Here is a 21,278-nt window from a genome sequence, read left to right on the forward strand (position 1 = left end):
ATTATTTGCTTCTATATTTGTATAGTTGTGCCATGTTGATGATGATGCCTAAGGCATCAATGAGATGTTTGATATTAAATATTTGATATCTCTTTAGATGTAATTTGAGTTCAAAGAAAGTTTAAGGAATTTTTAATGCAGATGCTAATAGCTATTGTGGTCAAAGAGCACTATAGATCCAAGAGTGTATTCAAACTCACATTAATACCTTTATAGCTTTTTCAGCTAGCCCTTACTTTCTGACTGACTTCTATCAAGGGAGAAAATTATGCCTAGCTCTGGGCCATCACACTATTGTCTCCTAACCACATGAAAATTAGAATGTCAAAGTCTACGTTTGTTATTACAATGGAAGAAAACTGGCCATTCATAATGGCTTATACTCATGTTTGACACCACCTTCCTCTAGCCTGCAGCCATCAACTGCCCAGATTTTTTCGTCTTCTTCTTCTACCTTCAACACCTAAGCCACTATTCTGTATTTCTTTCACATTTTCTTCTCCTTCTTATGCAGCTTTAAAAACCCATGTAAACTTCATCCACCTGTCCCTCCTCCAGTCTGTTTGTAAACAGAGGTGAGAAGTTCTATGTGTGGTGGGAGTCATTGCATTGGTGCCACGTTATGTGCAATATTGTCTGAAAAATGCCATCATGTGGGGAGAATGTTTCTTGACCTTGTTTACCTGGAGTGCATGAACTCTCATCAGACGCTCTCCAGTGAGGATCTAACCACTGATATTTACAACTTAACAGCACTTCTAGCTTAAATAGGAAGTGTCCAGTTGACCAGGTGCTCCAACAGCGAGGAGGTTGGCTTAAGGTGGGGAAGAGGCTACGGAATGAGATTTAAACGTGTCAGATGAGAAAAACGTGCAGAAGGAGTGAGGGTATTTGCGGAGCAACAGCTGACTGGTAGCAAATAGGAGAAACCCATGAAGCGCGTTCCGCCTCCGGGGAGATGGGCCGGTCGGGCTGCAGCGATTTTCCCCGCTCGGGAAGGCTTGGCAGGGCGGCCCAGCCACGGGGCGGGCTCTGCTCGGCGGCCCGGGGCAGCAGGGCCCATGCGGAGCGCGGAGGCCGCGGGGCGGGCCCGGCGGGGCGGGGCCTCAGCGGCGGCACCGGGCGAGCGGAGCGGGCCCGGCCCGAGCCCAGCGCCGCCCCGGCACCGGGCCCGCGTCACTTCCTGCGCTGCCGGGCCGGGACTGTCGGGGTTCGGCTGCGCTCCGGGGCAGTCCCGCCGGGCTCTACAGCTCCAGGGCCGAGGGCGGCTCCCGGACCCTCATCCCGTGATACGGGTGACGCTGTTGACGGGACTCGGCCTTCTTTTTCCTGATTCTGGTCACAGCCTTCTCTCAGGCATCCACCTGCTCCGGCGTGGGGCTCCTCCACGGTCTGCAGGTGGATCGCTACATCCCTGTGTTTCTCCATGGGCTGCAGGAGAATCTCCGCTCCGGCTGGAGCATCTCCTCCCCCTCCTTCATCACTGACCTTGGTGTCTGCAGAGTTGCTGCTCTCCCATATTCTCACTCCTGTCCGAGCACAATCACATTTGCACAATAACTTTTTTTCCTTCTTAAATCTCTTACCGGAGAGGTGCTGCCACCGTTAGTGATGGGCTCAGCCCTGGCCAGCGTTGGGTTAGTCCTGGAGCTGGCTGGAATTGGCCCTGTCGGACATGGAGGAAGCCTCTGGCAATTTACCACAGCAGTCCCCCTGCAGCCCCCCTGCTACCGAAACCTGGCCATGCAAACCCAATACCGCCGTCTATCTTAAAAAAGTGATTCAAGTGAAATGATACAAGAAATACAGGCACTGCCTCTGAGTTTCCATTACTAACAGAGGATCGATTAATAATGCAAGTACTGTAATATTGCAAGTGGGTTTTTTTCAAACCTTTTAAGTTTTGTATCCCTTGCATTTCAGGTGACTTAAAAATGACACATCATGCGACACAAGCAGGTGTCAGAGAAACACCAGACTAAAGGAGCTATCTATTGCTGTGCAAGCTTTAGTCAAGGTAATTAGGAAAATGTCAGAGTTTTCCTTGTGGTATAAAAAATACTTCTGTCACTGTCATCTCTGTATTGTGTAATCCTTAAGGAATCTGGTTTGGCTTTTGTTCTGTTTTCATATACCTATTTTAGCTAAATCATATAGATTTCTGTTTTTAAAATAGATTAATATGCAAGTATTAATAGCTTAATTAGAGACTGGATGGCTCGGCTATCTGAATTAGAGAAAATTACACAGGGGTTAACATGGCTTTAGGTACAAAAAAGATAAGTGAAAATTCTGAAAGTTTAGAATAGTGGCTAAGAGCAGGGAGATAAATGCGGCCCTGGCAGTTCCCCTGACACTTGCCCTGTGTGAGTTACAAGTTTGGCTTAGCTGATCTCACACATCTAAGGAGATTAAATGAAACAGTGCAGTGCTTTGGCAAATCACATACAAAAGCAAACTGGGAAGAAGATCCAAATAATATAGTCTACTCTTGTCTTGCGCAGTTACGTGTATCCTAAGCAGTGTGTCACTGGAATGTAATGCTTAGACTTGGGAGGGAGGGTGCAGTCCTAAAGGAGGCACAGTGCAGTCTGCTTAACGTAAGTGCCTTAGCAATTTGTGCGGGAAGAAGTTGCCTCTAGAGACCTGCAGAGGGAGATGTGTTCCTCCAAAATGAGGGGTTTCTAGCTGTCCCTTTACTGTGTAAGAAATTTCAGAGGAAGGTGCTTAGGGTTATAAAATAATTATGCGCACAAAATTCTTAGAAAGAATAAGCTTTTCTTTTTAGTTCTCGATATACAGAGATAAGTACTAAAATTAAATGCTTCGGGTACTATTTTTAGAAGCAGTATCTCATTCTGCCTCTAATCCCTGGAAGACTCCAGCGTATTTTGCTCATCTGAACAAGGGGCAAGCAGAATGTATTTCCTTTAACCCTTCGCCTGTTACTTGCTAAAATGCTGATTTTTCAATTCTTTTTATCAAAAAAATACTTTGCAGGATGTTGAATTAGGATTTGTAAACAAGCTTTGGCCACTTACTGGGCTTACATTTTGATATCTGTATTAATACATATGTGTGGGTCTCATTTGCAGAATCTGACTAGTTACCATCTGGCAGATACTTGAGTGTTCCTAAGTTAGTTATTTTTTTGAGAAAGCTGAATATCCTTCCTGCATAAATATTCTCTGCCTGTCAAATAGTGAGTCCAAGTATCTTCCAAATATGCAGTACTGAAGGTTTGGAGGGGGAGTCTTTAGTTTAACAGAGAACTCTTTGTACACCAGTATACCAAGTATATTTATATTGAGGGTCAGGTCTCGTGCTTTCCTTGCATGGGACTAATGAGATATGTGTTCAATTTTGTATATTCAGATCTTCCATTTAATGAGTTACAGTTTTCCTGATGTTAGTGTTAGTTTTAAATTTTACATCCCCAGGAGTGATGCAATGGAGCAATGCTTACAACAAGCATTAAAAAGGTGTCATTGATACTTCTGACTTGGCAATATATGTTAATTTGGGCACATTTTTACAATTTATTCTGCAAAATCAAACTAGAATTTTCTTCATGTCATTACTTTTTAATTTTATGAAACAACATTACAGTGCAATATTTCTTATTTTCTTTACAGAAGGCTCCCTGATACTTTATTTAACAGTCAAATTTGTTAGTTTGGGTTGAGAATCAGTTCACAGATTAAGAAACATACATTTAGGTGTCTTATGAGAGTGTCTTCCCAAATAGTCAATGCAGATCTTTCTGTTCAGTGGAGATGTCTAAAGATATTCTACCTGGCCTCTGCCTTTGGTTTCAGAAAGGGAGAGGTTTCCTTCAGCCCTGTGCCTTGTCAGCCAGCCCTGCATGAGATGTCTTTCATACCTCACTTCTTCTGACACTAAACCATGTGTTCATGAGTCAGGTTTCATTTGCCTTATGCGTGTGGCTGAAACTCCCCAAGTTCTTAGGTAGACACTTAAATTTAGGTCTTTTGTTCTGCAGATGTCATTTCAGCTGGCAGCCTGAGATGTCCAAAGTGTTCATATGAAGCTGTGAGCTCTGACAGGTGTAGAGACCCTGCCCAGGTGAACAGTAGGACATAGAAATGTGTTTAGGTGACTGACTCTAGTCATCAGCATCTTGAACAGAGTAATGGAATAGCCATACTTCTCTTTCGACCAGCTTGCCTTCTATATAAAAATAAATAATTTTAAGGTTTTGATTTTTAGCTCAGTTGCTCCCTCTAGCTAGATTTGTTCATTTGCAAAAGCATCAGTCAAGCACAATATGAAGAAAATTTTGAAGAGCAGGCTCCAAACCTTTGTAAACACATAAATGACCCACTGACAGACATTGACTTTTTACATAAATGGGTAAAGAAAAAATTCTTTTTTACTTATATGTTCATCTTCACTAGATACTGGGATTCATTCATATGTCCTTTTTGTGCAGATAAAACAATACTTTCCTTAATGAAAAATAATCCATGGAAGTACTGGAAATAAGGAAGCAAAGAATAGTACTAATATAGATTAGAAAATTACTGTGTAAGGTGCCTTTTGCAAATTTGCAATGAGCAGAACATGAATTACAATGTACTTGGCATATTAACAACCATATTTAGGAAAATATTCTTAAATTTTCTTGTGGTATTTCTGGTGAAATACTTTATAGAAGTATTTTAATGGGCAAGAAAAGTACCACACTCTCTGTGTGTATAATTTATTTACAGTTCTTTTCCCACATATTTATTTGACAAAATACCGTCAGTGACTGTTAGGTAGTAAATCACAGCCCATGCCAGCATTAACACTCCTTGGCTATCATGTTGCAATCAGTGAACCCTCATTACAAGAGAGAAATATACATAAAGCCTCAGATTCAGGTTTCTGATACGAACATTAATAAAAAATATTTTAATAGCCAATGCAGAAAAAATTACAGAAAAGGAACATGAGCCTATTATTTAAGTAGAAGATCTTGGATTTAACTTTCTTAAACAAAAAAGAAGAACAAATAAAAGTAGTTGGTTCAGTTTTGTAATTGTTCCTGTCCTTTTACTGAACCTCAAAATTCTCAGTAATGTATTACAAATTGAATTACAGAAAGAGGTCTAAATTCAACAAAACACCAACAACAGGTATGTGATGTACTGGCTGTTTTCAGGGCCATTTTTGAGGTGGGTTTTAGTCATTAGTGTGATAGTAGACTGCTGATCTGAGTATTAATGTGTCGTAAACTAGTTACAGAGTATAACTTTGCTCTTCAAAACCTGGAGAAGGTATTTGATTTTTTTGTGAGCACTAGGCATTTAAACTATATTTAATAGAAAAAATCAACACAAAATTTCCTTTTACAAGTATTGTTTTTCCTTAGGCAGTTTAGCATTCTTGAATACAGTTTTAGGTGAGTAACATCATAGTTAATACAGCATGAATGAGGTATGTTAGTAGATACCAGTGGAAGAATGCAAAAAGTGCAGATTTTAGTTTCTTGACTGGTGAAGATTGACCACAAATATTCAAGCAGTGTAGAATTAGACCCAAATATGCAGTCAGTGCTTACTTTTCCATGTTACTCAGGATAGTCAGATCATGAAGGATGAGCATGCTTTAATTCACAGCAAATGAAGGGAACCTGCTTTATTGCCAGTCTGTGATTGGGTCTGTTAGGAGGCAGAAACATAGTAACCATATAAAATGGAGACTGGTTCAATTAAAAAAAAAAAACAAAAAACAAATATTTTGATGAATTTGGTAGTTGAACTCTTAGGCTCCCAAGTAGCCCATGATGACCAATCGTGGGCACTCCAGGTGGCTTCCTAGTGCCCTCTAGGGTCTGTGCACAAACCTTCATGGTGACTAATTTCAGCATATAACTGGAACAGCAAAAAGAATCCACATTAGGAAGTATGGAATCTTTCTTTCCCTGCATGCAAACAGAGCATGCACAGTTGTACTTCTTGACAAAACAAAGTCAGTATTAAATAAAAGGATTATTAAATTACTTCACTTATGTGGGTAGTTGGGAAACATAGTGGGTAAAATATTTAGCTAAAATTACTCTCCTGTTTGTACATAGCACAGTCAAGTGGAGATATATAGCGGGAAGTGTGTCCAGTATATTAACAGCATCTACTGTGTAATACAGTATATTAAAAAATCATAGAGAATCCTGGAAGGAGAAAAGAATGTGTTTTTACAGCATGAATGATCTCCTAGACATGTGCAGGGACAGGAGAACAGGTGCACTTCTGAATGGGTTTAAGCCAGTATTAATCATGTGGATGTTTCACAGAATAGGATAGAGAAATGTGAAGCAAAGGAGAAAAGTTCACAGAAAAGATACAGGGAGCTGTGAGGCTGAGGAATTTTAAGAAGATGTGAGAGGAAATCAGAATGCGGAAAACACTGACCGAGTGACAGAAGATGATACGCAGTTCAAGAATGTTGCATAGCTTAAAGTGGGTGATTAGAAAGCAAATCCAAGGCTTTAGCAGTGAAGGAAATGGTGGCTTGTGTAAAGAAAGAAACTGCAAGATTTTTTAAAACTTCACAGAGCGTAAAGATGTTCATTTTTTACTTTTGTTCTTCATTCCTGGATAACAGTCTGTAGCACTATCAGTTGAAAAAAGAAATTCTGCTCCAAAACCAAGTTTAAAATAGGGGTTTTTGTGAGCATTGAGGAATCTTCTAGCAATTACTTTTAATGTTTTAGGCAGAGATAATCTAAAAGAGCTGTAGACTAGACAGACAATTTGAAGAATAGTCTATGTTCCCTTTTACAATTAGGTAGTGAAACACTGCTTCTGGGAATTCTAAAATAAGTATTTTCTTTTTGCATTCAGAATTGGGTTGTTAATCATTTAAATCAGCATTTCAAATATACAGTGAAGATATAACTTCATTTGAAATATAAAGATGTAATACAAAATCCCTCATTTGAGTTTTCTTAACACCTGCAGTAGGAGTTCATGGTGTATGACAGCTACTTGGGTACAACCATTCATAAATATGAGAACCTCTTTTCAGTTATTAATCTTTTCCCCCATGCAAATGCAGACATAAATAGGTAGTTATAAAGGCAAAGAACTCTCCTGCTTATTCAGTCTGTAGTCTTCAAATGGAAGACATGATTGTCTCATTTGCCCATGCATCTTTTTATCCCTTCCGCAACATAAACATGTCCTTCTATCCAAATTCACTGTATTCATCTGGATTTCACTGAAATGTGACAAATCTGTAACACTTTTTCAAAACTTCACATATGCTTTAGGCTGGTAAAAGCAGTCTCAGGCTCTAAAGAGGTTCCACAGTGCCAGCTAAGCCTGTAACTCTATTGCTTTTTCATCCCTGCTCTTTATGTTTCATTGAGATGTGTAGTACTAACGAGATCTGAAAATGCCATCTAACTGTGCTGGCAGCCCCCTAAGGTAGACAGTATGTGAAATTCTAGGGGTAAAAAATCATCTCCTCACTATCTTTTAAAAGTTCTGAGTTGGTGGGAGTACTATTAGAACATCCAGCTGAATCAGAAAGCCTGTAGAGACGTTTGTAACTTCACTGGAATTCAGATGTTAAACCTTTCATTGCTATTACGGTTCAAAATAGTTAGGCAGCAATACCTGAACTGCCTCACAGCTTTTAGTGGTACTAGGCCAGTTAGTTGTAGATTTTAGTGCTGTAATGCTGCATTATTTAGTGGATCATCAGGGATCTTGATAGCGTTTTTGGACTCTGCCTCTTAACCCCAGGGCACTTGTATTACCACTGTCATACGTGTGAACCCACTGTAAAGACACAGGCTGGGGGCATTGACCATCTCTCTAGGAAACCTCTTCAGGTGTATGACGGCACTCTCAGTAAAGAAATGCTTCCTAATATCCAGTCTAAGCCTCCCTGGCACTACCTTGAAGCATCCCCATGTGTCCTAGTACTGGACACCAGGGAGAAGAGATCAGCGCCTTCCTCTCCGCTTCCTCTCCTTGGGAAGCTGCACAGAGCAATGAGGTCACCCCTCATTCTCCTTTTCTCCAAACTAGATGAGCCCAAAGTCCTCACTGCTCTTCATAGGACTTTCCTCCCAGCCCTTTCACCAGCTTTGTTGCCCTCCTCTGGGCATGTTGAAGGATCTTCACATCCTTCTGAAATTGTGGGGCCCAGAACCAGACACAGGGCTCAAGGTGAGGCCAAGGTGAATGAGATGCTAATATATATTTATGCCATAAATATATGAGCACATCTATGTATGCAAGTGAGTTTTGGTGCACATACATGCAATATTTCCAAAGCTTGATATATATTGATGAGAAAAACTGACTAACTAGTTAAAATCTGAACACAATAATATGAACAAAAAAGCTGAAATTCCTAAAAAAGGAAGTAGTATGTGGCAAATAAGGCATAGGCCCTTACTAAAGGAGAGAACTGCTTTTACTAAAGACCTGTCCATAAAATGGACAACATATCAATGAAAGAACTATAAATGGCACAATTAAGGACAAAATAGTCAATTTATTGGAAGCAAGGGACATGAGTGCAATTGTATGGCTTTACTCTTAAGTAAAAATTGTGGAATTGTTAATAAAATGAAAATCCTTGGGACAAGCACAGCACAGCTAGCTGACCAGGGAGGAGATTGTCCTGCTCTATTCTGTGCGGCTTCACCTCGAGTCCTGTGTGCAGTTTTGGGTGTCACAATATAAGAAAGACAAAAAGCTATTGGAGAATGTCAAAAGGAGGGCTACGAGAATGGTGAAGGGCCTGGAGGGGAGCCGTGTGAGGAACTTCTGAGGTCACTTGGTCTGCTCAGCCTGGAGGAGACTGAGGGGAAGTCTGCAGCTTCCTTGTGAGGGAAAGTGGAGTGGCAGGCACTGATCTCTTCTCTCTAGTGACCAGTGACAGGGAATGGCCTAAAGCTGTGTCAGGGAAGGTTTTGGTTGGATATTAGAAAAATGTGCTTCACTCAAAGGCTGGTTGGGTACTGGAACAGGCGCCAGATAAGTGTAAAGAGGTACTAGATCTCTGAAGTCTTTGAGAACTAGTACTAGTTCTAGCCTGCATAGATAGGGAAGTGAACAAGAAAAAGTCAAAACATTTCTCCAGTCAAAACTGGAGAAAGTGCCCTAAGTTGAAAAACTCATCTTAAATCTGTTTATCATATAGTTCGAGATTACTTGATTACAGAATCTGAATACCTTGCCAAAGAGAAGACTTGGAGATCTTTGCATAGTGTTTGGAATCTCTCTCTTAAGAGAATGCTTAATCTCTCTCCAGGTCACATGCAGTATTCTAACAACAGTTTACAAAACTTTGCTAGTTGATTTTCATCCCAAACAAGCTTCTGAATGGATGAAAACAGTTGGTTGCAGTAAACATTTAGTGTCAAATTGGATGGCCGACTCCTCATCCTTAGGTGGCGCTGTCAGGATTACTTCAGGATCTATGCAATCTTTACCTAATCCATACAGCAAACGTTTGTGATCACCAGCTTCTCTGAGAATTCTGCATTCTCATACAAAACAGGAACAAGAAAAGTTCACTATTTTCTTATGTCAAAGAATTGGCAACTAAAACCCTATTTTCCCTCCCAAGCTATGCTGTCTTTAGTATTTCCAGCTCTGACATGGCATTAGAAGGTAAGTAGAGCTATCTGGGCCAGTAGCCACTTGTTAATCCCTCCCTGGTCAGTGTCTGCGATTTGTTTCATTTAAAAGGCCCCCATAGATGAGGTAAATGGAGGTATCTGGGCCAGTAGCCACTTGTTAATCCTTCCCTGGGCAGTGCCTGTTTTGTTTCATTTAAAAGGCCTCCATAGATGACAGGATGCAGTGGCTACAAGATGAAACCACTATGAGAATGGTTGCTGATTAGAGCATGTTGTCAAAGGAATTATGACATTTTGATCTCCTTCAAGACCTTGGAAGCCCTAATAAAATATATCCATTAGCTGAATTGAAGATACGGATTTAGTAACAGGATGGCTGACTGTACAGTAAAGGCTTGTATCCAACTAATGCCCATACTGCACGTTCCCATGTTAAACCTTAAACTGTATTTCTTTGAAATATACAGTTATAAATTGTGAAAGATTTAAAATTATAATCATGGGAATGTAAGATGTTATGGATAATAAAAATAAATAAAAATTAATAGTGAAATTATCATTTCCCTTGCAACTCAGAACTGGGTGTGTTTGTAAAGGAGTGTTTTTAATGACAGCCTGGGCAATTGCACCCTCTGGTGTGCACACAGCATGGCCTGTAAATACCTAAAGTCGAGCTTGAAACAGAGGTACATGATCATTTGGGTGACAGATTCTCGAGAATGGATTTGTTTTCAAGGAAAATTACCAATGTATCTACAACAGTAACAACTTTAGTTTATAATTTTAACTGGAATATATTCAAATACATTCTTCTTTCATGTCATAGGATAACATCAGTAATTTGCATCACATTTCTTTGCAATAGGAGTGCAAAAGTCATAGCGGTTATTCAAAAGGCCGAATTATTATTTTGAGTGTGTGTTAAATACTGCCAGGCACCAAAACTGAAGTGCGTATTTCTCAATTGCATAGTGAGTAGCTATGTTCTCTCCCCTTTACCTGTTTGTCTAGAATACTATAAGTATAGGTGAATGAATCTAGTTGAAGCTCGTTGTGCTCCACAACTATGTGTGCATATCTGTCTAGTGTTATTAGAAAAGCTATTGTAAGTTCACTGTACAAAACCTTAGCAAATATGGAGTAGCATTATTAAGGCTGAAATATGCTGATTTTCTTTTATTTTTTTTAATTTAAAGTAATAAATTGTTAGAATGAAGGCAGTACATCAGAAAAGGTGGGAAATCTAGAAAGTCTCCTGTCTGAGCCACGTTGTATAAGCCATGCAACCTCTAGCCCTTTTTTCTTACAACTTAAAAGTTCCCCAGTTTAAGCAAGCCAAACGCTACCGCTGCGGGCAGATGGTAGGGAGAACATTGCTACAAAACCTGCCACTCAAAGTGTAACAGATGACTGTAGCTACAGAAAATTGTCCCTTTGTTCATTTTGCTAATGAGTGTCCTCATTGCAGCAGGAGACGGAATAGTTAATGAGCTGCAGTTCTCGGCCGCGGCAGCCGGTGGCGCTCGAGCTAAAGGCTGTCCGGGTATAGCAGAGGGCAGCTCGGCCAGGAAAGCCTTTCGTGTCCTTTCTTTAAAACAGGACAAGATCATGATTACACTGACATGCCATTTCAGACTTACTCATAGGAGTCATCTAAATATTTTTTTCTTTATTTTGTGTGAAAGTTCTTCTTCGAGCATCTGCTGTTGATGCTTAAACACAGCCAGAGCAGAGGAACAAGTACTTAAGCCTATTAAGAGCTGTAACAGTTACTTAAAAGGTCTTTTGAAATTCTGAGGTTGTTTTGCGGTGGTTTAGAGCTGACCACTGCCAGAGTAGAGTGTCAGCTAATTACCTAAATGTCTCTTGTGCTGTTTTCTTAACACTACTGCTTTCCCTGCAGGGTGTTCGGCTGTCTACAAGATCTGGTAAAAGTTTTCAGTGAAAGCATGCACACTCACAGTTATCTCAGAGGAATAATTTTAAATCTGATACTGCATAAACACTGTTTAAAATGAAATATTGATGAAATATTTCACTAGAATTTATTTTAAATATTGCATTATTAAAAATAACATTTTTGTTACAAGTGGTCTTTATGTAAGCTGCTACTGTTTCTTCAGTACAGGAAGAGAAACCACGAACTAATATGAATTAATTTGCAAAGCACTTGACATTTTATTTACACAATTTCTTATAAAACCAATGAAAACTTTGCAGCCAAAACTTTATGTACCTTAGTAATTTCTTCTGGTAAATTTGAGACAAAAAATGCCTTTTTCAAAGAAAAACAAATCATTATGGACTATATTTTATCACTCATTACACTATAGTTTAAGTTTACATGCCATTTCAAAACCTTGAAATTTAATTTTTTAAGGTCTTTAAGATTTTTTGTTTGGAGTAATTTTTTTTAAAAGTTCATATTTTTACCAAGCAATGCAAATAATATCCTGAGGTTTTTTTAGCAAGCAAAGTAACTGTTGTATGAGTCTTCTCTTTTGTGTTAATATTTTAAATGGTTTCAGGAGTTAGTTAATATTCTGGTATTACTATAAAGTTCTGTGCCAGCTCTGAAAGCTTTTCTATAATTTTAAAAGAAATATGTGGCAGTAAAAACTAGACAGCCATAAAACAATATATTCAAATGTTTTCAATAGCTTTGAAACCAACAAGAAAAAAAGAGTAGCTGTCCCAATAAGCTTCAGTTGCATAAGAAGTCTTTTCCATAATGGACGTGGCAAGATTTAAACAAAGGACACGCATAATAAAAATGTAAATGAGATTGCTTTACTAAAACTATAACTTTAAAGTCTTTTGTTGCATGTTATCCTGGAACCTTCTTACAAGGTAATCACTGTTTGCATAGAGATTTAAACCGTAGTCTTCAATAGCATTAAACCCCTGCACGGTCTATGTGTGACAGGCATGCAAAGCCATGTTAATGTTCAGAATATGAATTGCCTCTGGGTGGCTCCGACACCAAGTAGAAAACCAACTGTGTTGATATCAGAAGGCCTGATGGACTCCATGCGGCTCCCAGCCTGAAAACTTCACCGCTTTGACATGTGATGTGCTCCTCATGACACTGGCAGCACTGTCACTGAGAAATGACACAAAGGCAACAAGCCCCCCTCCTTAGCCATGCACTTTGCAACCCCCTGGTGTTGCCTGTCCACAGTCCCTCCTGCCTGCCTAGTTACGGACAGCACTTCATAAACACGGGGGGAAGTGTGGGTGGATAGGCCCCAGCTGCCTTCCTGGACACAGCCTCCATAATAAATTGACCTGAATGATGAGGGCACACAAACAGTATGATATGCATTATTCCTGTCAATAAAATGTCCCCATGTGTTATGGGCTTTGTATATAATGTACTGCAGCCTTTCTTCTAGCAGGGACCTATTTAGAGTCTCGACTTTTTTCTATTCATATTATGACTCTGTAATAGAATTCAGAAATTATATGATACTGTGTTGTATAATATTACACCAGTGCAGCATATTTAAATCCCTGATTCCTTCCTTATAAATTCAAGGCGTCACAATCTTTCAGGTTGTCTTTGAAGACGATGACCATGAAAAAAAATGCTTGAAAAAGAGAATGAGGCTTTTAAATTGCACAATGAGACTTCTCAACTCGAAAATGCTCTGGAACATGCTGAAAAAGAAAAGTATTTATTAGGTAAAACTTTAAACTGATATCAGATCAAGATGATTAGTTTAAAAACGTGTAAGAAATGTCATTAAGTTGGAATTGTTTATGCTTCAGAACTTGTTTCTGGACTGTTGTCTTTTTCTGGTATCGAATGCTAATTTTGTATGTATTTGCAGCAAAATTCATACATACTTATTCTAATTCTAATGCATATATTTACATATTTTTAGTTTATGACAAAGGAATATTTGCTGTGGCTTTTGAGACTTCTAATATTGCCTAGCAATGTGACTAGACTTCTTATTTTGTGACAGATATATACTGTGAAGTTACTGATACAGAAAAGTGTCATTTGTAGATAGTTATGTTTTTAAATAATGGTCTACTATTTTATCTTAAAAATATTAAAATCTACTCTCTCCCTAGAGTAGTTTTTGAGCTTCTGCAAAATGCACATTTCTTCATATAATTAGTTTTGTGGTTTTGGGAAAGTTTATAACAGAATCATTTTCTCTCAAATAAGCTGGTGCTACTTTTGATACCTGTGCTTTATTATAGTTCTTTAAAAAAAGGTGTTTTTCCAGAGGCAATGTACAGTCCTTACCTGCAGGGTACTTCTCACATATTGCCAGAGTGAAACATTTAGTGGAGGACTAGAAACTATGGCAACAGAATCAAATTTGGCTGTTTAGCTTTGTTACGTCTACAAAGGTTAGACCCAGTATCACCTTTAATAGTGGCAAGATTTATTTGATACAGACAATATTCCTCATTCCTGTTTATCATCTGATCCTATCTTACCTCTTATCTTTTGGTAGTTTTAGATGAGACACAAAGAACCACCTGCTAAAACACTTTGTATTGGGTGTGACAAGCAGCAAGGATGTCCAGAACCAATATTAGTGAAAAGCTGTGGGCACTCAGTCACACTTGAACTTCGTTCTTCCTATCTCTCTGCCCAGCCAGCAGAACAGCAGGGAGGAGGCTGTGAATGTCAAGGGCGGCGGTGAAGGTCACAATTCTGCCAGGACTCTCATCCCAGTGCATTCTGCTGGCTTCGGACACTGACCTGAAGCAAACATTTTGAATAAATTAATGTAGGCAAGTGATTTCATGGGTTTTCTCTTTCCCCTCTTGTTTTCAGATAAGCAAGTTCAAACAGTGCAATTAAAAATGGAAAGAGATGTGCAAGCACTTCAAAAGGTTCAAAGTATTTTAATTTCTGTAAGTTACACTCTTGGTAGAACAGTAACGAGCTTGGAGTGTAGGCAATGTACAGTCCAAATAATGTTAGAAAGCTGACTTTAAGTTATGTTACATTTTGGGTTATGGTAGTGTAACTCATTGTAGGGTAATAATGAATTGGTATTCCTTGAATGAAAATTACTTGAAAAAACTATGAATATTCTAAACCTCAATACGCTACAGTAAAAGGATTGAACACTTTATTTTTAAAAGTAACACATTCAGTAAGTTTTTGAAGGTAAGGAAAGAAGATTTGTATAGGTGAATAGCTAGAAACTTCAAAAAAGAAAATTAATAGTTTTTGTAACCTGTGACTTGTTAAATATTCCACTATTCCTAAATAGATCTATTACTACATGTGAATTATTATTTATATAATATCTGACCAAAACACTATCTGAACAAGATGTAAAAGCCAACTTTTAAAGAAAACCTTCAATGCCAATATTTATTAATTAACAATTGATATCAGTAAAAGGTTGACAGCACTCAGTGTTTCCCTGGTATAACATCTAGGTATCTTCCCAGTGGACTTCCTATCTTGTGATAGTTCTCAAAGGACTATTTTCTACAATGTATAGTTCTCATTCTGAAAATTAAGAAATAGACACAGGACTTCTTCCTATAAAAAACATTTCTTCTGTGACACATTTCCAAAATGTTTCGTAGATTACTCACTTCCCTGTGATGAAACATAAGGGAAATAGTGGTACTTCTATATTCAAATCCCACTATTACTCAATTCTCATACAAATTCATATTTTAAAAGTATAGGTATATTTTTGTGGTGATTGAGGCATTAGATTTCTAAAATCATCCCTTTTGTTGCCTTTTATTGTGCTTTGGATGAATATCCCTTCTATGACCACATTTCCCACTCCTATAATAGTGATACCTATTTATCTTTACAGGAGCATTGAAAGGATAAATTCATTAGGATTTTGTACATGAAATCCAAAATCAAAATTGGAGTATTAATTGGTCTATCTAATGCAATAATCTGTTAAGGGAGCGATGTGTCTACTGTTGTCTTTTATCTTCTTTATAGTTGTGGCAGTGCTCAGGAATCCAGCTTAGGTTTGAAGACTCATGCTCAAAAGAAAAGGCCAATCATCTGTTCCTATACTGAATGTTCCTTCTTTGTTCATTTGCAAAGTTCAAAGAGTATTTTTAAAGTACATTTTTTCACCCCTTCACTCACAGAAAATTTTTCCTGAAACTTACTCTGTTTTCCTTCTCTTCCCTTCATGTCCGTACAAAGGAGAGTGTTGTCTAATATTTAGTATCTTCCCATAGGTGTCACCTCAGTCTGTGGGTTTGAGCAGCAGCATAGGTACTCTTTTCTGTGTGCCACTCATATGATCTGCAAGCACATATCTGTGTAAATTTGGACCACACACCCTCCTCCCAATTGCCTCCAGCACAGCTGCCTGTACGGGAGGCCCTTCAGAGTCATGGCACAGTCTGTCAGGTGACAGGTAGGTGAAGTTCTGTGAGAAATCTTTGGGGCAGTCCTCATTATAATTCTGATAATGAATCTAATTATATTTCAATTCTTAAAAGGAAAACCACAATTCTTAGAGATCAACTACATATCCTTTGATCAATGTCCTCCAGATAACCAGAATGTGCATAAATTCTTCTTTGGTTATGAAGCTTTGATCTTAAAAAAGAGGAGCTGGGCATGAAGGCACACACTGCTGTAGTACCCAGCAGTTGGATATTTTACTCCAGAAAGGGAATTCACAAAGTTGATACAGGCACCAGTATCCAGTATATACAGTATAAGGAAAAGATAAGACTTAAAAATGGGATCCAAGCAGACACAGCCAGTCATAAGTGGCAATGAAACCCATTGGAAGCACTTGGACTAACTAGAAATTGCTGATAAATTTCTTGTAGGTGGGACTTGGAGTCTTGATCTTCCTCCTGTGCCCAGGCAGCCGAGCTGTGCACTGTCTGGTAGCACTGCCTCTCTTATTTCTCTCATCATAAGAGCATCATAAGAAATGGCAAGGACTGAATTTCTCACAAGGACTGGAGCATTTGCCCAGGGCTCTGATCATTGAACTTGAGGACCTTTGAACCTGTAGCTCCATATACCAATGAATTAACTCTAGGTTATACCACGTGCCTCTTAAAACTGAATACAGGGGGAACAAGCACAGGAGAGCCATAATCTCTAGGATGCAGGTTGGGATACTCAGCATAGAGGAAGAGACTTTATATCTATAGATCTGTTTTTTCTTTCTTTGTATTTTTGCTGAGTATTTTTGCTTGGGTTGGGTTGCAGAGTGGGGGAAGGGGGCATGTTTTGTATATTGTCTTCTTGTAATTCATAGTCTAACGTAAAATGCATAAATAATCTATCAAGCCAAAACACAGGGTTGTCCCTTTCTCATGCAGTCACAGCTTTGGTATGTCATCAAGCTCATGCATGAGTATTCTGTATCTAGTCTCATGAATTTCATATTCTTTGTGTCCAATGGCACAGCTTGAACAGAACTGGTGGCTTATTCTCATCATAGAGGGGTAGTTAGGCTACTTTTCCATGACTTGGGATATTGTAATCAAGCCCCATAAAACTCCCAGTGGCATACAATGTCAGCTGCCCTGATTTGTGGCCGAGCATTCTAGCTCCCAGGTTATTATGCTGAAGGGGAGCATTTCTCCATTTTTATGAAAGAAAATGAATGTCAGTGTTGTACTCAACATTGTCTAGTTTTAAATATGTTCAAAATGCAAATTCAGTAAGTAACAAACTATGCTCCTGGTGACACTGGGAAATATAGATGTTTAACTCCCAAATGACAGTAGCTTTGACAGACAGCTCCAGTCCAGCAGAACTGAGGAAGCTTTGCCATGCGGTGTAACTGTTTAAAGGAGTTTGATTCTGGAACTTCTAAAGAATTCATAAAGAATTTTGCCTAAATTGCTCCTTTGGCACAATCCTTTGTCCTGGGTGAGAAGAGATGTGTAATTTTCCTGACAATGTTTGTCTCTCAGGGACATGTTAGAACTTGCTGCAGATGATACAGACATCTGCTGATCTTTCTACACATGTACAACACAACAGTGGAACTGCTCCTGCAGCTCCAAACTGCCCTTGCTGTCTGCCTGGAACAGGTTTCCACAAGTACCCACTTTTCTGAGGACTTAGGTCACTGAAGTCTCTGTTTCTGATGATTTCATCCTTTTCCTGCCTCCTGTGACATCACACTCTACTCTGCTTTATATGTGTGGCTCTTGTGACGTTATTAAACTTCACATTAAAGTATGTAGCTCTAAGTGAAGATATCTATCTGTTAGCAGTTATCACACAAATGAATGTATGTGTGTCAAGGTTTAAACCCAGCCAGAAGCTAGGTATCTGTAGTCTCTTTATCAGGGAGACTGACCCTTTGAAAGGGTTTTTAGAAATTTATGCCTGTTTGTAGTAAGAAATCCAACTCTGTTTCTCCCAGATATGTATTTTAGTTGATCAAAATTCAAGGCAGAACTTGACAATGAAAGACCATCGGCTAAAAATCTGGTGAGATACTGGTGTGTACACAGTTGTTTGTAACCATCATTTATTATTGCAAGTCTAATAAAATATGCAAAAGTCTTTTGGTAGCCCATAGATTGAATAATTTTGTTTTAAAAGTAGGAAAGTTATTTTACATGTGAAAAAAGACAGCAAACATACGTTACTGTTTTATTTTGTTCTTACTATATTTTGAAAGGAACAGAGGTAAACATTGTTACTAGAAATATTTTTTTTTAAAAAAAACACTACTATTTTGATTTAGGAGGACTTGGAAAATATTTAATAAATGCAACCTTATTTGAAAAGATTTGCTGCTGCTGTTTGCAAGTGTCATAGGGAATGATACAGAGTTTTGTCTTAAAATATTTTTGTATTCTGCATTAGTCTCATAAGAACACTGCCTTTTATTTTCTTTTTACATGATCCAGGAACTTTCCAGACGGCTGGTCCTTTATTTTGCCATTTGACTTTTTTTTTTCCCCAGCCTGATTTCGTACTGGCTTTCACACTGATCACTGCTAGTACGTCTTTGTTACAGTAAACTGACTGGGTTTATTATAATAAAAAATAAAACACAGCTTGACTTGCAATCTAAATGTGCTGGAAAAGAATATGATACTGTTTAGAAGAGAAAAGGTTGTGAATAGAAAAACAGTACCACTTCAGTTATTTAAACATTTGCTTTTCTGCAGCTTGTCAAACTTTGTGCCAAGTCATAGCTGCTTTACTTTGTTTTGTTAATCTCACCACCATGTGTCTTGGGCTTTTTTAATAGAGGACCAATCCTGCAGTACTTACTCAGTTTTCAGTTCAGTGAGTCTGGGTAAGTACTGTAGGACTGCATTTTATTTTTTAATTAGGGGGAAAAAACCCAAAGTATAATGTAGAGTAGGTCTTTCAAAACAATTTGTGAAGGTTAAAAAATCCTACCAAATAAGTTGCATATTAAATAAATTCTAGTAAGCACCTTCAAAATGAAACTAGTTTATAATTCTCGTCACATTTTAAGAAAATTTCTTTGACTTGAAGGTGTAAGCAGGACTGCATTAAATTGGAAATAATAAATAAAATATTTTAATTTTTTTTTGTCTAAAGTCAGGCCAGAGTATAGACTTTGCTCTTTCAGGGAAAATCTTTTGGGATAAGAATCTGCCCACATAGAATCCTAGTTAGTGCTAAAAATTACAGTCTGACTGGTATATTTACCAAAAGCACTGGAAGGTGTAAGATGCTGTAACTGAGGGTTGATTTGGCTTCATCATCTGTTTCGAAAGTGGTATGTAACATGAAAACAGCTCAGACACATTTCTGGATCATCTCTGAGGCACCTAGAAAAATAATTTTAAGTCATAAATTGAGTTGTGATAATTCTAGAAATCACAGTGGGACCTTTAACATCAAAGCTTAAGCAGTCAGATTTGATATAATCTAGATATTAGGAAGCTTTTATTAACTCAGGAGAAAAATATGTTCTCAGAATAAAAATGGTTCTTAAAATACATATTTATTATTAGACACCTATACTTCTAGTTTATTATTAATCCAGAGATAGTTCAAAATTTTGTCTAAAAATGCTTCTTCTAAGGGAATGTTCTTGGATGAATTGGGCAAACCTTTCCATGCACAGGTGTAGCAATAGTCTGAGTGCGCAGGGGTCCGGCCTTTGCAAAGGCTGTTGAGTGAGCTTTGGTCTCACTCTTTTCTCTCCTCCTAATTTTCTCTCTCCTCCTAATTCTAAAATCAAGCACACAGTTGTCAAATATCTAGGACATACTTTGGAGTCTGCTTTTGAGATCTCCAAAACACAGAGAGCGTTCACAATTGATAGTGAAAAGTGATGAACATACCTTGACTGATTGCAACCCCTAACCTTATTTAGCATGAAAGTTTTTGGGACTTTGTCTTGTCATTGCATATTATCAAACAGGTCAATATTAAGCACAAAAGAAATACAGCAGTAATGCAGCTAAATCAAGTAATTCAGAGCAGTAATGTGCACAGTGGATGGGAAATAACATTGAGCGTGGAATGCTGCTCCTCTGGAAAGCAGCGAGGAAGGAGGAGACTCAGTGAGAACTTAAAAGCTTTCCTCTCTGGGACTTCTCATTGGTACTCTGAGTGCATACAAATGTGGAAAAGAAAGATGGACAAGAAAGAGAATAAAAACACTCTCAGTGTACATAGTGCTTGTGTGGGATGAAGTTGGAATGTAAAAATTAATATGTCAGTAAGGCTGAATCTGGAAATATAAATCCTAAAACGTGTGATTGGAATAAAGCATTTGTGCTCTCAAAAGATCTGCTCTCAGTTTTAACATGTTCTTAAAGAAATTTCATGAAGATTATTACATAAATGTAATGTTTTCTTTATTACTATACAATTCTTCATATATTTTACTTTATTTTAACAAATAAAAATGTTAGAAAATGACATTCCCTAATGTCATTTAAATGACATTATCTTAAATCCTGGAAAATGTAACAATGTTAGACTAACATTAAAAAATGAACAATTACAAAATAGAATCAGGAACAAAGTACTGAATATTCAATCAGTAGTAAAATCCTGGGAAAATCTTATGGAGAAAAATATCAATTGATTAAATGTTCCCCTTTTGTCATCTTTAATGATTCTATCAATATTCTGTTCCGTTTAATTGCCTATAGACAATATTATTGGTTTCCCATCATCTGGGTAGTACAAATCCATGAGCAATGCTGAGCAGTACACAGAAATAGCTGGCTTTGTTACAACTCAGTACAAGCTAGAGCTGCTGTCACTTTCTAATGTTGTTGACAGTCCCAGCTCATATTCAACAGCATTTTCAAAGAAAAAGAATGCATATTTTTGCTCTAGTTATTATTATGTTCCCAGATGGTGAACTGAAAAACAGTTTTCCACTGGCATAGATCAAAGTGCTAATACAATTAGCTTTATATCTGAAAAAAAGTTCTATGGCTTTTGAATACACTATTCACAGATGACTTCTTTGTAACTAATTTTAATGTAATTATTAGATAAACCATAACACTGGTTAATATTAGATTTTTTGCAAAGATTTCTGGCCATAGTCTTGTTCGTATTTCTTGGTGGTTTTTTCAGCAGCAGTAGGAGAAGACAACAAGAGAAAACTGTGAAGTGTCCTGGGTGTGGCAGAAAGAAGAATGCCATTAACTCATAAGGCAAATACAAATTTTATTACTTAATATTGTGAAGTGCTGTTACTGTGTTATACCTCTG

General features: G+C 38.1%; 1 long non-coding RNA gene across 1 annotated transcript; it reads left to right on the forward strand.

Annotated features, from left to right (window-relative positions):
- Positions 1–1,133: 1,133 nt before the first annotated feature.
- Positions 1,134–21,248, forward strand: LOC116440449. The gene is made up of 3 exons (XR_004238587.1): positions 1,134–1,398; positions 1,924–2,017; positions 21,141–21,248. It is a non-coding gene; the product is annotated as an uncharacterized LOC116440449 (long non-coding RNA).
- The last annotated feature ends 30 nt before the right edge of the window (positions 21,249–21,278 follow it).

This window comes from Corvus moneduloides, chromosome 1 (assembly GCF_009650955.1).
Source record: "Corvus moneduloides isolate bCorMon1 chromosome 1, bCorMon1.pri, whole genome shotgun sequence".
NCBI classification, from domain to species: Eukaryota; Metazoa; Chordata; class Aves; order Passeriformes; family Corvidae; genus Corvus; species Corvus moneduloides.